The following is a 14,846-nucleotide window of genomic DNA, read 5'->3' on the forward strand; positions in this document are numbered from 1 at the left end:
CAAGTAAAGACGCTGTTTTTTTTTATTAAGTCTCTTAGCGGCTGTGATACCATAGCAAAGTCCTTGATGAACTTGGCCATGTATTCAGCAAGCCCCAGGAACGACAGAATGTCCTCTTTGCTCTTGGGTGTGGGAGCATCTCTCACTGCTCTGACCAAGTCGTGCTTAGGCTTGATACCTTCTTCAGACAAGGTGTGTCCTAGGTAGTCCACCGCACATACTCCTAGCTTGCATTTGGAAGGTTTGGTGGTGAATCCTACCTCTTTCAATTTTTCCAACACCTTCTTTGCCATCTCGTTGTGCTCGCCCTCGCAACCACCGAAAATCAGTATATCATCTTGAAAACAGATGGTGTTCCTACAGTCCTTTAACACATGTTGCATGACTCTTTGGAAGGCCGCAGCCGCTGACGCCAAACCAAAGGGCATGCGTAGAAACTTGAAATTTCCAAAAGGGGTGGTAAATGCCGTAAGTAGTTGAGAATCCGGGTGTAGCTTAATTTGGTAATAGGCAGAGGACAAGTCCAGCACACTAAAATACCTGGCCCCCCTTATAGTGCTTAACATTTCACCAATCTTGGGAAGAAGGAACCTGTCCACCAGAATGTTCGCATTAAGATCCCTCAGGTCCACACAGAGTCTTATGCTTTTCCCTCCATCCTTGGCCGTGATCACGATTGGGGCCAACCAGGCGGAACTCTCAATTTCTGTGATCACTCCTTGACTAACCAGTCTCTGAAGTTCCTGCTGGAGGGGCTCTCTCATGCGCAATGGTATGGATCTAGTCTTGTGCACTACTGGTTCTGCCCCCTCCTTTAGAATGATCTTGTGCATATAGTTCTTAAATACACCCAACCTGTCACTGAATACTTCTTTAAACTCCTCCGTAAGGTCCCCTGCTATGCCTACCGGGTCAATTAACAACACCTGCTCTTTGTTGTTCGGATCCAGTTTCATACCCAATTCCTTCTGGTGCTTCCAGCCCAATAAGGTCGAGCCACTAGTGGAAACATAAACTTTCCCCACCGTGTGTCTATCTTTAAATGAGATTCTCATCGTCACCATGCCCTCAAGTGGAATTTTCCCTTTGTTGTATCCCTTGGGACTGATGTCAGGGTGCATCATATTGACAGGTTGGTCTGCAAATTTATCTTCAAACATTTTCTTATCTACCAAAGTGTAAGGGGAACATGAATCGGCATACATGCTAAACTTCACACCATCAAGCCATACATCACATTTAGGGTAAATGTCATCATTATTTTCATCATCATCCCCCACTTGGAAAATATAGGATTTTTCCCCTTCCTCATCCTGGGGGGAATCTTCAATGACGTGCACTGCCTTGCCGGGAGCCTTACATACCTTAGAATAGTGCCCCCACCTGTTACACTTTCTACATTGCACATTTCTCGCTGGGCACTTCCAGTTATTGGCTAAATGGTTGGGACTCCCACATTTAAAACATACCATAGAACTAGATTTACTGCGGTTCATCTCTTTACTCTTGTCCCCTACTTTACAGACAGTTTCTCCCTCCGTGCTAGCCTTGTTTTCTGCCCTCTCCTTGTTTGCCCCCTCTTGCGATTTCATTTCTCTCATACATCGCGCGGTGTGTTCTAGGCCCTTAGCTATATTTATGGCTTCCTCTAGGTTGGGGTTCTTGGTAAGTAACTCCTCTTGAGTCTTGGTGTCGTTGGTACATCTCACCAGTTGATCTCTAATCAATGAGTCTGTGAGTTGCCCAAATTCGCATGTGGCTGACAATCCACAGCAACATACGCACTCACTCTCTCCTCCCTCTTCTGCACCCTCTTAAAAAACGTATGCCTTTCCATCACCACATTTATTTTCTCCTTGAAGTGAGACGCCAATTCCCTCAATGTGCTTTCATAGACATTGACACCTTCCTCCACTTCCTCTTGATCATCCTCCACCAACCTCCCTGTTATATCTTCATAGATCTTCCTCCCTTGTGTGCCTAGATTGTGAAGCAGTATATGTTGTTTACGTACATTGGTGTCATTGCTACCTCCTATGGCTATTAGATAAGATTTGAAAATACCTTCCCATCTTCTCCAGGGGATAACTGGTTCTCCTAACTCATTGAGAAAGGGTGGAGGCTGACTCATACCTGCGCCTGCCATTGCCATAAGATACCCTAAATTCCTGCAAGACCTTTCCTCTCACTCTGTGGACAAATATATAATAAAAAAAACTGCACTGAAACGATCAATGAGAAAAATCCTACTTCAGTACGACATTTTGTGCACCCACACTCTATTTTTCCAACATCCACGCAATCTCGTGCCTCACATGGGGAATTAGCCTTAACTCTATAGTATAGTAAGTCCCCTTTCTTCTTCCACAGATTTTGCTCTGTGATCCAATGGATATGCCCGCCACCTCCCAACCTGGCGGGAACTTCCTGTAGGGAGGTTTTCCTTGAAGCAGTTCCTGTCAGAACGAAGAAAGGATATGTCCCTCTGGTGACTGCGTGTGACCGGTTTAAAATACTGTCACCTTGCTCCAAGTACCGCTATGTTTTTTTTTTTTCAAGTGAACAATTATGCAGTCAAAGTGAGTGAACAGCGAGTCTGCTGATCCGTGATTCTTCCGTGTGGAAGCCTGCCGGTAAGCGCGCTGCCTCGCGCCAAAGCTTAGTCAGGGCGCCATCTCATTCAAGCGATCCTCAATAAGCTCCGCGCTCTGTGGTAAATCAAGGGCGCAGCGCGTTTTACTGGGTAGTCTGCAGATCCGCTGGCTGCCCCTTAGGCAATTCTAAATCCTTCACAAAACGCCTCTCAGAAACGGCTAACTTTAACCCCCGTCTTCACTCTCCTCAACAAGACGCCCCCTGTGCCCGACTCGACACTCGACTCCGCTCACACAAACAGGACACCCCATGTGCCCGACCTGGCACACGAGCAAGCCTCCTTTCTTGCTGGACCCTGGAGCCTGGTAACAGCTCCCCTCACAAGCACATTCCCACGACAGTCAGTCCGAGTTCATGGTGCGCGACCTAGCACCCGTGTGAGCTGCCATCCCTCAGGAATAAACCTCCTTTCAGCCTCCGTCAAAAACTCACCAGCACCTTGCTCAGGTCCGACTCGCATATGATTTCAATTGTCCTTACTTGTGTTCCTATTCACACGTGTCCGTTCACAGCGGTCACCGGCTCCTTCAACTGCCGATCGCCAAGGACTCCGTCTTCTTCCTTTACGTTGACAAGCACTAAATTCACACCAGGGAGACGGCATGCACTGTCCCTGGCACAGTCTCCTCACCTCGTCGCCAAGAATTGTAGTAAAGAGGTACACAGCTGGCTTAGATAATATCTTTATTCTTGAAGTAAACACTCACGATGCCGTCAGCTTGTCAAGTAGGAACCCAGCTCGCTATGTCAACATTCCATAGCGAGCGCCGGGCTGTCAAGCGGACTGTACCATAGTCTGTGAACAGGTAGGGGGAAACTTGGAATGGGGTGAACAGAAACATTGCAAGTTACAACACTGCATGTTCTCCATTCAGGCTGTAATGCAGCCTGCATGGAGAACAGGGAAGTGCGCAAGAATATTTTTGGGGGCCCGAGAGGGCCGACAAAACAGTCATTGCACACAGGAGCTTTCTTCCATTCCTCCCCTGCTCTGCAGCTCGCTCTGCCCCCTCCCACATGCTGCTGCAGCAGGAGGACAAAATAAAATGATAAAAGCATTCCGTTATTATCATTTTATTTTTTCCTTTCTTTTGCTGCTTCCTGGCAGTGGGGCGACGCTCCTCCGCCTTAAGGAGGAGCCACCACTGTTTAAACTCTGGCAGCAAACTTTACGCATGTTTAAAGTTGCAAAGCCTGAACTCTGCACAGCTTCACTTAAGGATGTAAGCTGCTAACAACAACTTTTTTTCCTTGCAACAAGTCTCACTGAAAAAAGTAGTTTGCTGATTCATTTATCCTATAAAATCTCCTTATGGAGGATTTTATAGTCTGTTTTTTTAAAGACTACTAGTTTTGTAAATTTCACGAAGCTAGCAAAGCAAAAAAGAGAAATCACTACAAGGATGTTAATTAAGTTGCTGAGTTCCGCACACCCTTATAATGTGTTACCTTTGCGTAAAATGTTGGTTGCCCCTTAAAGTGAAAATGCTCTACATGGCCTGTCAGATGTAGATACATGTAGGAGCCCCTAGCAAACATAGGATAGTTTGATAGACAGCATGGTTACAGCCTGGCTGCCATTTTGCAGAGAGTGAGATTGTGATTGGTCAGATTGATGGATGGGCATGATTGAAGTCTGCCTGAAAGAAAAAGAGAAATCCTGAAGTTTTGGGCTCTTTGTGACCGAGAACGGGCCTGTTCCCTCCAAAATCTTGCCACCCAAACCGACTGCCAACGCTCAGCTAAGGTGAACCCGACTCCTAGGGAAAAAGCGCCCGCCAGTGACAGCCAGCAAGTTGAGATCTGCACTTTGCACTATGAGCATCAACAGCACCGCAATGACCGTCAACTCCTGTCGGGCTGTAGCCCAACAGGACCTTCAGGCTACAGTAACGATCGTTTACAACATCCTCCCTGCTCTTCAGGCTACAGCGACGACCATCCATGACGCTCTCCCTGCTCCGTGCAGCCTCATCCACTGCAAATGGAACAATTTGCGCTGGACTTTAGAAGGTAACATTTTTAGTAGGACTCACCTGATCCCTGTATCTGATCCGTGCATCATCGTGGTCTGCCTGAACCTGTGACTTTTACCTGGTGTTGCACGACCTGAGAACCGGGAGTGGCAATTTGTGCTTTTAGGCACTATGCTTACCTAAAATCTTTTTTTTTATTTCAAAGTATTTTTTTAGTTTTATACAAACAAATACAATAGAATTCTGTCACAGGGTTAGCCAAACGTTGTATATATGCATTGGTTACATGTACTTTATGATAAGATATCTGCTTTAGCTAATCCTCTTGTACATTGACTTGCCGCGAAATTAGGCAAAGGCTGATAGAAAGAGAGAAACAGGAAAGAAAGAGGTGAGAGGAAGATATGAGAAATATTCTGTAGCCCTGAGTCTAATAGGGGTTTTATTCATGTGATAAAACTGACACCCCACTAGTTGACCTATGGCTGGAGAGGTGGTCAAACAGGGCAGTCCAACAAGCCCCCCGATGTCCCTTCGGCCCGTGGTGTTAACCTCCGATTTGCTCCGTCCCCCCATAGGGGAAGGGAGGAGGGAGCCAGACTGGCTTCAAAGGGGTTCGTAAGAGTCTAAGTATGCATCGAGTGACTTCCACATCCCACTGGTTGCTGGTCTCCAGGGCGAGTTCTGCAATGCAATGTTGTCCGCGCCTCTGAGGTACGTCACCCAGTTGAGCCAGCCCTTGTATGAGGTCTTAGTCATGTCCTTCCAGTTGGTGAGGACCATTTTGACTGCCGCAATGAGAAGCAGGTTAAGTAGGTTTTTATCATGCTTTAATCGCAGTGCTTAGGTCATGAATGCAGTGGCGAGGGAGGAGAATTCATTTGTTAGTGTGCAGCCCAGTACTTTATTTATGAACCCAAAGATTTTCTCCCAGAACTTTTTGAGTGATGGGCAGTAATAGATAAGATGTGCTAGGTCCCCCATTTCCTTGCTACAGTTCCAGCACAGGTCATCTTCTCTGAGTCCTAGTGAAAATAATCAAGCGGGGTCCAGAAGGCTTTGTGGAGTAGCCAGAATTTAGTTTGTGCTAGTACTGGGGTGATTTTATTACGTGAGGCAGAGGTCCATAATGTCGCCTGTTCTTGCTCATTAAAGCTGCATATCTCCAGTTCTACTGATCGGATTTTTAGGTTTCGCTGGAGGGCGGAGCTCTTAGCTCCGCCTCCAGAGAAATCTCTTGATTTCCAGTAAGGAAAATGGAATACGCCCCCCTGTCCCATTGGCTAGCTCCATAAATGGAGGCTAGCCATTGGAACAGAGATCTGTCCGTCAAGGCCGGACCAGATTCGGGGGCGTTCCCGAGATTTTTTCCCTGGGCGGAGTTTCGTTTTTTCCCGTTCCCTCCCCTTTCACTGAAAGTGATTTCAGATGTGCTGTCCATTCCCGCCCCCTCCGTGTGCCTCCCCGCCCCCGCCCCCCCTCGCTGTCCTGTGCACGTTTCCCGCCTCCCTCCCGCCGTCCGTGTCCTCTCCCGCCCCCCCTGTCCTCTCCCGCCCCCCTCCACGCCCACAAATCCTCAAAATCCGGAAGCTTGTGTCCGCCATTTTCTCTCCTTGCAGTGAAGGTAAGCCCGTGTTTGTTTCCCTCTGTGCCTTCTTCCCCCTGTCCGTTTCCCGCCCCCCTCCCGCTCTCCGTGTATTTTGTTTCCCTCCGTGCGCTGTGTCTCCCCCTGTCTGTTTCCCGCCCCCCTCCCGCTCTCCGTGTATTTTGTTTCCCTCCGTGCGCTGTGTCTCCCCCTGTCTGTTTCCCGCCCCCTCCCGCTCTCCGTGTATTTTCGCTGTCCGTGTCTCCCCCTGTCTGTTTCCCGCCCCCCTCCCGTCCGTAAATGCTTGTTGAGACATGCTGTAAAGCGACTGTGTGCCAACTTTCCAAGCTGCTAAGACCCCTCGGCCCTCTCCCCCCAGGCCCGCCAGGAGGGGAGTGCCCACCGCGACATCCAAGCTGAGATTCAACTTTTCAGCAGTCAGAGCTTTCCGCTGCCAACTGCCTCGAGCCCATCCGTCACCTGGCCTAAATCTCCTGATGACACCCGGGCTCTATTTCGGGTCTGGTTATGTTTGTTGTAGGGGCGTCCGGGTAACTTTTCCCGGGAAGTCTCATTGCGATGGGCCCTCCTAAGATTTGCGAGAAATTGCTCCGGATTAATCCCCTGCTTCGCGGGCAGCTGGCACGCTACCCTGCTCGTAAGGGGAGGGGGTGGGCAAAAATGCCCGGCTCAAGGGATCGGAGCAGTGGCCCGGCCAATAATTCCATTTTCAAACCTTACGAGGTTGGCTCGAGGTCGTGTTTTCGAAGGCCATTTTTTACTCTAAATAACTTTGAGAACATGTGTTTTTCACCCTTTGGGGAGCGGGAGGGGAGGTGGGTTCTATTTTGTACTGTAGCTAAAGGGGCCACAGTTAGTCGGGGGCCCTTGTTCCTCCACACTATTTTTCTGCCGAAGGCTGCGTTCGTCGGCGCCTTGAGAGACGGGGATTGATGCAGCATGTGACCTTTGGCTGCGCTGCAGGCATCAGGTTTGAAGGGGAGCTCAGCGGACGGGGTTGATGGAGGGCACTCCCCAGTGCTTTAAATGGGCAGGTACTGTCCGGTACTGAGTACCTGCATTTCTTTAATTGGAAAGGGAGAGTATCTGCACTTCTCAGCACTGATGCAATACATTTAATGAAAGAGTACCGGCACTTCTTGAAAGCAAACAGGTACTCTATCTAGGGAGTACCCACACTTCTACGTTTCCATCTAAAGCACTGGCACGCCCCACACTAAGTGCTTATTGCAGATTAATTTTCGAAATGTTCAGTGAATTTAGTGATTACTGGGGCTGGGCACGAGGCATGCAGGCGATGGAATAAAGTATACCATTAACCCCAAATACACAAAAATGCGAATATGGATGGCACATTACTCAGATGTAGGGCCTGTGCTTCTGAAACGCAAAATAAGGCGCCCTGGTGATGGTGCCACGTTTTCTCACAGACTACCGTAGTAGACTAGGGTTTCGGTGCTGGTGACCAGGGAATAGAATCTTTGCATTGGTAATCCATGTTAAAACATTATAGAATAGATAATATTTTGTTTTGCCAACCACAGTTTTATGACTATGAGCCAGGTGGTAGCCTTGTGGGTAAGTTTACACTCAGTACAGTAGACTTGAGTTGATCATGTGACATGCCAACCATCAAGGCTGCAAATCTCACAGATTACCGCAGTGTGCAAGGGTTTTTGTATTGGTCACTCCCTTTTACAAACAGTGGGGTTAGAGGATCTTAATTCTGCTAATACTTGTAGGGCATTGAGAGAGGTACTGTATATTGTTGTGCCAGCTGTAATTTTGTACATATTTATAATTTTAAATCTTTATGCCTGATGGTTGCCTGCTTATGTGCAATTGAGTAGACATGATGGGTGTGGAGTTTTTTTGACACTTGGCAGGCATACAGCGCATGGAATTATGAGGGTAATCTCATGAAATATGAATATGCACTGAAGCCACTTGGCCTTTCGATATTTATTTATGTTTCTCTTATTTAATTTTATTTTTGTACTGAATGTACTTTGCTCACTACAAATGTGGTTTAATGCAGCAGCCAAATGTTTATGTTAACAACGATATGTAGGCTTTACTAATAATGTTAGGAATGACTTTCATACCGGGTGTTAAATGGATGGGCCATAGCAAAAAGATGCAGTACTTCTTCTGTATTTATGATGAGTGCCCACCCTGCGTTTGCTTTTTAAGAGTGAAAGGGCGCCATGAATCTGTTGTTGTGGCCGTGATGAAGCCTGGGATCAGGCGAAACGCGTTGCCAATAAAGCTTTTTTTGAAAGCTGACACTGTGGAGTGCGAGCCTTCCTGAGATTATCTTCTCCCAGGACCTTTGTGTCGGAATTATTACGGGTCCTGCACCCGCACCAGTGTGGACATGACCTCTCATTTTGCAGGATTGCTCTCTTGTTAAACATGAATATATAAACACACACACATATATATACATAGATATATGTGTGTGTGTGTATGTATACACACACACATACACACATCTTTTGGCCTGTCAGGAAAATATCCACTTCCAGCATTTTTACCATTCACTCCCACCCCTCCACTGATCTCACCCTCCCCTATCCTACCAACCTCTGCAGGACCAGAACCAGTGTTAAGATGTGTACTGTACCTGGTCAGAGCCAGTTATAAAGAAATATACAGAGGTGGCATAGAAGAGGGGAGTGCGGACGTGAGCAACACAGACCCAGGGAGGAAGGCAGAGAAGAGAGAAATATGCATAGGGTGGACAGCAGGAGTGGAGAAATAAATATAACAAGCATTGACATTGCCAATTTGTCTCGCCTTTGGGGCTTTATAAGTATTTAGTTATGCAGCACAATATCCTTCGTGCAACAACATCAACTGTTGCAAGGCTAAACACTTATAAGGTCCCAAAGGCGAAACCTATTGGCTATGCCAATGCTTGTTGTTGTTTTGGTGTCAAATAATATATTGCATTTTACTCTATAGTTCTAAATTGCTGTGGGATTTTTCTTATGTTTTAACTTTATTACGGTTTGGGTTCTGCATATATACTTAACACATTGCCTCTACGTTAAGCCTGACTGCTTTTGTCCCATCTTACCAGAAGGTTGAGCACATGTTAATTAAGTGACTTTTTGTGGTTCATCCTGACAAGAATTGAGACTGTTGCTTGAGTAGGGTTTCACCCTTCTATCCCCTCAATACCAACCCAATTTCTCACATTGCTGCTCAGTGGTGCGATTCAGTTTGTTGTGTTTGTGCAGAACCATAAAGTGATCAGTGTAACACTAAAACCCCATATAAATATTTTGATACCAGATTCAACCTATTCTTAAATTCCCTTTTTTTCTTTCAAATTGGTATTTTTTCTAAATTAAATTCCTACCTCACCTTCATACACTTGGGACTCTTTTGCTGTTGCACGTGTGATACCTTGCCAGAATAGAAATTGATCACAGCTGCCTATCAGATGACAATATGAGGGAGCTTGTCCATTTTGATGACTTCAGCAAGGCGGAGCGGCGGACGCTCGGCACGTAGAGGAATCTGGCAGTGTTAAAGGGGTCCACTGAGTAGGACCATCGGGATGTCCTTTATGCTTTTGAGGAAACATGCTGGTTTGCAAGCGACATCAGGGGACCAGTAGGGTGATGGCCCTGAGAAAGATGAGGAGGAGAAGGAAGGAAATTACTTAGCGATGGGTCCAGAAAAGAGAGGATGAGACACAAAGATGGAATCCCCTGCAAGATCCAATGCAGGAAGAAGTGTATTCTCCCAAACCTTGTAATCTGAGGAGTTGTATAGACAGGCTGAGAGGGACCGAAGCTGCAGCTAGCCAGACTGGCTGCAGGAGAGAGAAAAGCTGAGGCCAAAAGAGCCTTAGCATAGGAGAAGGTGCTAGCAGAAAGGGCCTTTGCTGAAAAGAGGACGAAGTGGGCTAATGAACTGAGGGGCAGATTTACAAGCCCCTTGCAACACTTTTATGCCGCCGTTGTGTTACTTTTGTGATGCAGTGGCGCCGTAAACAATGCGCCACTATGCAACATATTTACAACGTTACGCATCTAGTGAGATGCGTCACGTTGTAAAGCCCTGCGCTACATTATACCTGCGTCAGGTATAATGTATGCAGGGTGGGTGTTCTGTTGCAAGAAGGCCCCGTAAAAGTGACGCAGTGAAATCTACAAGATTTCACTGAGTCACTTTTACGTCCCCGCTGCGTCAAAACCTTACGCCTGCTTGTAGCAGGCGTAAGGAGTGACTCAGCACAGCAAGTATGGGGCGTCACCTTTACGGCATCAGATGCGTCACGCATCTGTCTATTCTTGCGCCATGGTGCACCGCATTGTAAATGCGTGGCATCCATGGTGGCGTAAGGGGTTTCTGCCGTGATGCTAAATAACTGGTGCATCCCTGCTGATATGCAGGGAAGCGCCAGTTATTTTAAATCTGCCCCTGAGTCTAAAGGAGCTGGGCCTAAAGCTCAAACGAGCCTCAGAGTCCAGCAGCAATAGTGGAATCGACCGCACTGTTTCCAATGGAGTACAAGGAGTCGACATACCTTAAGACCTGGTGTCCAGCTTTGAGGTAAGTGATGATGTTGGCTGGTGGTCTGCAGCCTGTGAGGTAGCCCTTAGAATACATAGGGTCTCAGAGGAATTTTGGGTGGCCAGACTGTGGAGACACATGCCAGCTTTTAGCCTTAGAGGTGGCTGACCAGATGCCTTACATGACAGTAGCCCATATCACTAAGTTTAGCTTCACCCCAGAAGGATACCGCTTAAGGTTTGGGACAGTCACAGACTGACAGGCCAGTCTTCTGTAGATTTTCTGGACTTCTTCAGTAAGGCACTGAATGATTGGATGAATGGCAGCCAAGTGAGTAGTTATGAAGCTGTATGATCTAATGTTGAGAGAGCACATGCTCAGTAACTGTTTCACAGCGTAGTACCAATGCCTGGTTGACATCAAGATCACTGACCCCAGGTAGCTCGCAAAGGAGGCAGACCTCTGGGTTAGTACCAGAGTGTCTAGGAAGATAATTGGGAATGATCCTGAGGATAGTAGCTCAGATTCCCCCCCCCAACAGAGTGTTGGGGAAGTACACAGTGACCTAGACAGTCCTCAGAATAGTGTGGAGGGGAAGGGGTTAGTATTCCCCTTTTAAGAATAGGACAGGAGGGTCTTGTTTGGCAGCGGCCCAGGGTGCCCCATTTCCAACACTGGTGATGTAATTGCTCCCTTTGAGGCACAAGTGAGGGCACTTGATCTGTACCAAAAGACTACCCACTGGGGGCAGTTCCACAGGGGTAGGTAGCCCCCAGATGCCCTTTGACCATATTCTGGGTGCTACTGAAAGCTAATTTTTCTTTGGTACTACTTCCAAGCAGAGGTGGTGGAAGGCCAGATGGAGGGGCTGGGGAAGGAAGGACTCCCCCTGCCACATGTTCAGCCTCAGGGTACAGACCCTGAGCTGAAGGTCCAGTCTCGGGTTACCCCTCAGCACTGCTGTGAATGAGAGTGGAAGAAGGGTGCCTAACACCCAGGGCTGTTATCACCCACTCTGATAATCCTCAGAGACCAGAGAATCCCCAGGAGCCCCTAGGAAACTCCTTGCCATCCCCAAGGCTGGAAGTGGGGCCAGCCCAAGGTCCCCACTTGGAGCTTCCATCTGGCAGTGGATGGCCCGGGATCTGGCTCTTGACACTGACAGCTGTCAGTTGTCTCTGATGGTTACTGTCCATATGGGCAGAGTTTTTCTTGGGTTGGAGACAGAACTCTGATCCAAGCGGTGGAATCAGCCACAACACCTTTCTAGTACTGTCTGCCTACCTGGATACACCTGTGAGCAGATTAAGTTTAGGTGCTGCACAGATGGTGTCCACAAGAGAGAAGAAGGGGTCTCCAAGGGTCATGTCAAGCTCAGGCGAGTGTAACCAGAAGGATCCAACTAAGTTCAGAAGAGATTGGAACTGACATAACAGGGCCTTTGTCTATGTTCTATCACCTAATCAGGGAAGTCCATCAAGGTATTCACTAGCCTACCCTTGCTTTTGGCCAGATAGGGATTGTGCTGGATTTTACCCTTTCTGCAGGGTCATGCCCAAACATTTTATCTTCACCCTCCTGTTTTCTGGTCTGTTAGGAAGTGCTTGTGGCATCTCCCTTAACATGGTCAAATTGGCGTACAATCAATTGGCACATTTAATTTACTTGTTAGTCCCTGCTAAAGTTCCATTACATGTACCCAGGGCCTGTAAATTAAATGCTACTAGTGGGCCTGCAGAACTGATTGTGCCACCCACTTAAGTATCCTTTTTAAACATGTCTCTGGTCTGCCATTTCAGCCTGTGGGAGCAGTTTTAAACTGCCAATTTCACTTGGCAAAACAATAAACCCTTTGCTAAGACTGAACCTCCCTTTTTATCAAATACAAGTCACCCCTAAAGTAGGCCCTAAATAGTCCATAGGACAGGGTGCATTGTAATTTTAAAAGTTGGACATGCGCTTTTAAGTTTTACATGTTCTGGTTGTGAAAAACTCACAAATCTGTTTATCACTTCTGTGAAGCCTGCCTTTCCATAGGATAACATTTGGTTATGTTATAACATTTAATAAGTGCTAACTTTTGATTGGGAGCAGGGAGGAAAGTCATGTTTGGTATCTGAGGAGTTGTAATTTAAAATCTTCTTTGATGATAAAGTCGGATTTTAAGTCACAATTCTGAAAATGCAACTTTTGCATTTGTTTTATCTGCCGACAATTTTTATAAAAGCATGACCTGTAATAGCATGGTTTTTACTTCCCCCCTTTTTTTCCTCCCCGCTACCTTCCCCTAAAATATTAGAAAATGCTTAGATTCCTAGTGTTGTCATCAGTAGTCTTTGGTTCTTTCCATATATTTTTCCTCTGCATTTTGCCCCTATTTTTTCTGCTGATGTCACCTTGTTGTTATATATCCTTTATTTCAATAAAGCTTTCAAACACAAAAAAAATGTTAAAATTTCCTTATCCTAACCACTTCTTGTCTGCAGCCTATTCCCAGGTCACATGACTAGGCATAGTTGGAGGTGGCCTTTGTGTATTCCTCACTGACAGTATCAGAAAATAAAGTCTGGGTGTTGGCAGGATGGGACATCTCTGACTTAATGGGGGGGGGGAGCAGAGCTGTTCCCTAACACACTTTGTACTTCAAAGGCACTATGTCAGCTCACACGCACTAGCCGAATTTGCCCAAAATGGATTTGGGACCAGGGCAGTGAGGCAGGAAATTCCAGAAACATTTGTAGGGGAAACTCTAAAGGCTTCTTTCACTTTAAAGTGGGCACCAGGTACAAATATTGGAACCTCAGACCCACTCTTGAGTACACTCCTGGATCTGTGTGTACTACAGAAGAAGGACACCCTGCTGCTTGAGGCCTGTCCTGCTTGCTGAGAAAGAAGACTGGACTTGCACTCTTCATCCCAGACTGAAACGACTCCAAGAGTCAGCTGACGGACCACCTGTTCTGAGCTTCAGGAGCACAACAAACTTCAGAGGACTCCCTGCAACTGCCAAGCTGACATGCTGCAGTGGCCCAGCCTGGACCTGTAACTGGACCTGCCTGAGCCCTGCTGACCTCTGCTGGAGCGAATTTCTGATCCCCAAGAGGTGCCCCTTAGGTACTGGATCCTTGTGTGGCAAAATCCTGAAGTTTTGGGTTCTTGTGACCATGAACGAGCCAGTTCACACCAGGATCTTGAAGCCCATGCCGACCGCCAACACGAAACTCTGATGAACCTGACTATTTGCGTTACAGCGACCACCAGTGATGTCCGGCAACTTGAGATCTGCAGTTCAAGCTACAGCATTGTAAGCCCACTGTGACCACCAACGGGAATCTTCAGCAATGACCATCGCAACACCCTGCCTGCTCTTTGTGTTACAGTGACAATCATCTTCGATGCTCTCCATGCACCTTGCGGCCTCCTCCAACTCAAACTGAACTCTTCGCACTGGACTTTAGAAGTTAACTTTTTCAGCTAGACTAACTGGTCCCTGTATCCAGCCTTTGGTGTCAAATAATTTATAAACTTTTACACTATTTGTCTAAATTAGTGCAGGATTTTTCTTGGGTTGTGTTTTTACTTTATTACTGTTTGTGTGCTGCATAAATACTTTACACATTTCCTCTAAGTTAAACCTGACTGCTTTAGTTCAAAGCTACCAGAGGGTTTAGCACAGGTTCATTTAGTGTCATTTTGTGTTCACCCTGGCAAGGATTGGGGCTGTTGTTTGAATAAGGTTTAACCTCTCCCGCTTTAAACAATAACCTATTTTCTTACAGAGGGCATTAATCAAGGAAAAATCTGATTTCGTTGACAGCACTGACTGGGTTATTGCTAGTATTTCTGAGGCTCTTGTTTGGCAATAGACTCTGAAGTGTTAGAGGGTAGAAAGGGGACTTGTATGAACACGCCTAAGTCACCTTTTGCCATATGCTGTTTTTTGTTCCATCTTGAAATAGATAACAGATGTGGCAAGTCTCTAGAGAGTGGTCTTCTCAGAAGCACAGGGTCATCCTTTGTCAGGACCAGACTCTTGTTCAGCCAAGAGTTAGTTCACCCAAATGACTGATGGATGTCAA

The sequence above is a fragment of the Lissotriton helveticus genome, chromosome 7 (genome assembly GCF_964261635.1).
Source record: "Lissotriton helveticus chromosome 7, aLisHel1.1, whole genome shotgun sequence".
Classification (NCBI taxonomy): domain Eukaryota; kingdom Metazoa; phylum Chordata; class Amphibia; order Caudata; family Salamandridae; genus Lissotriton; species Lissotriton helveticus.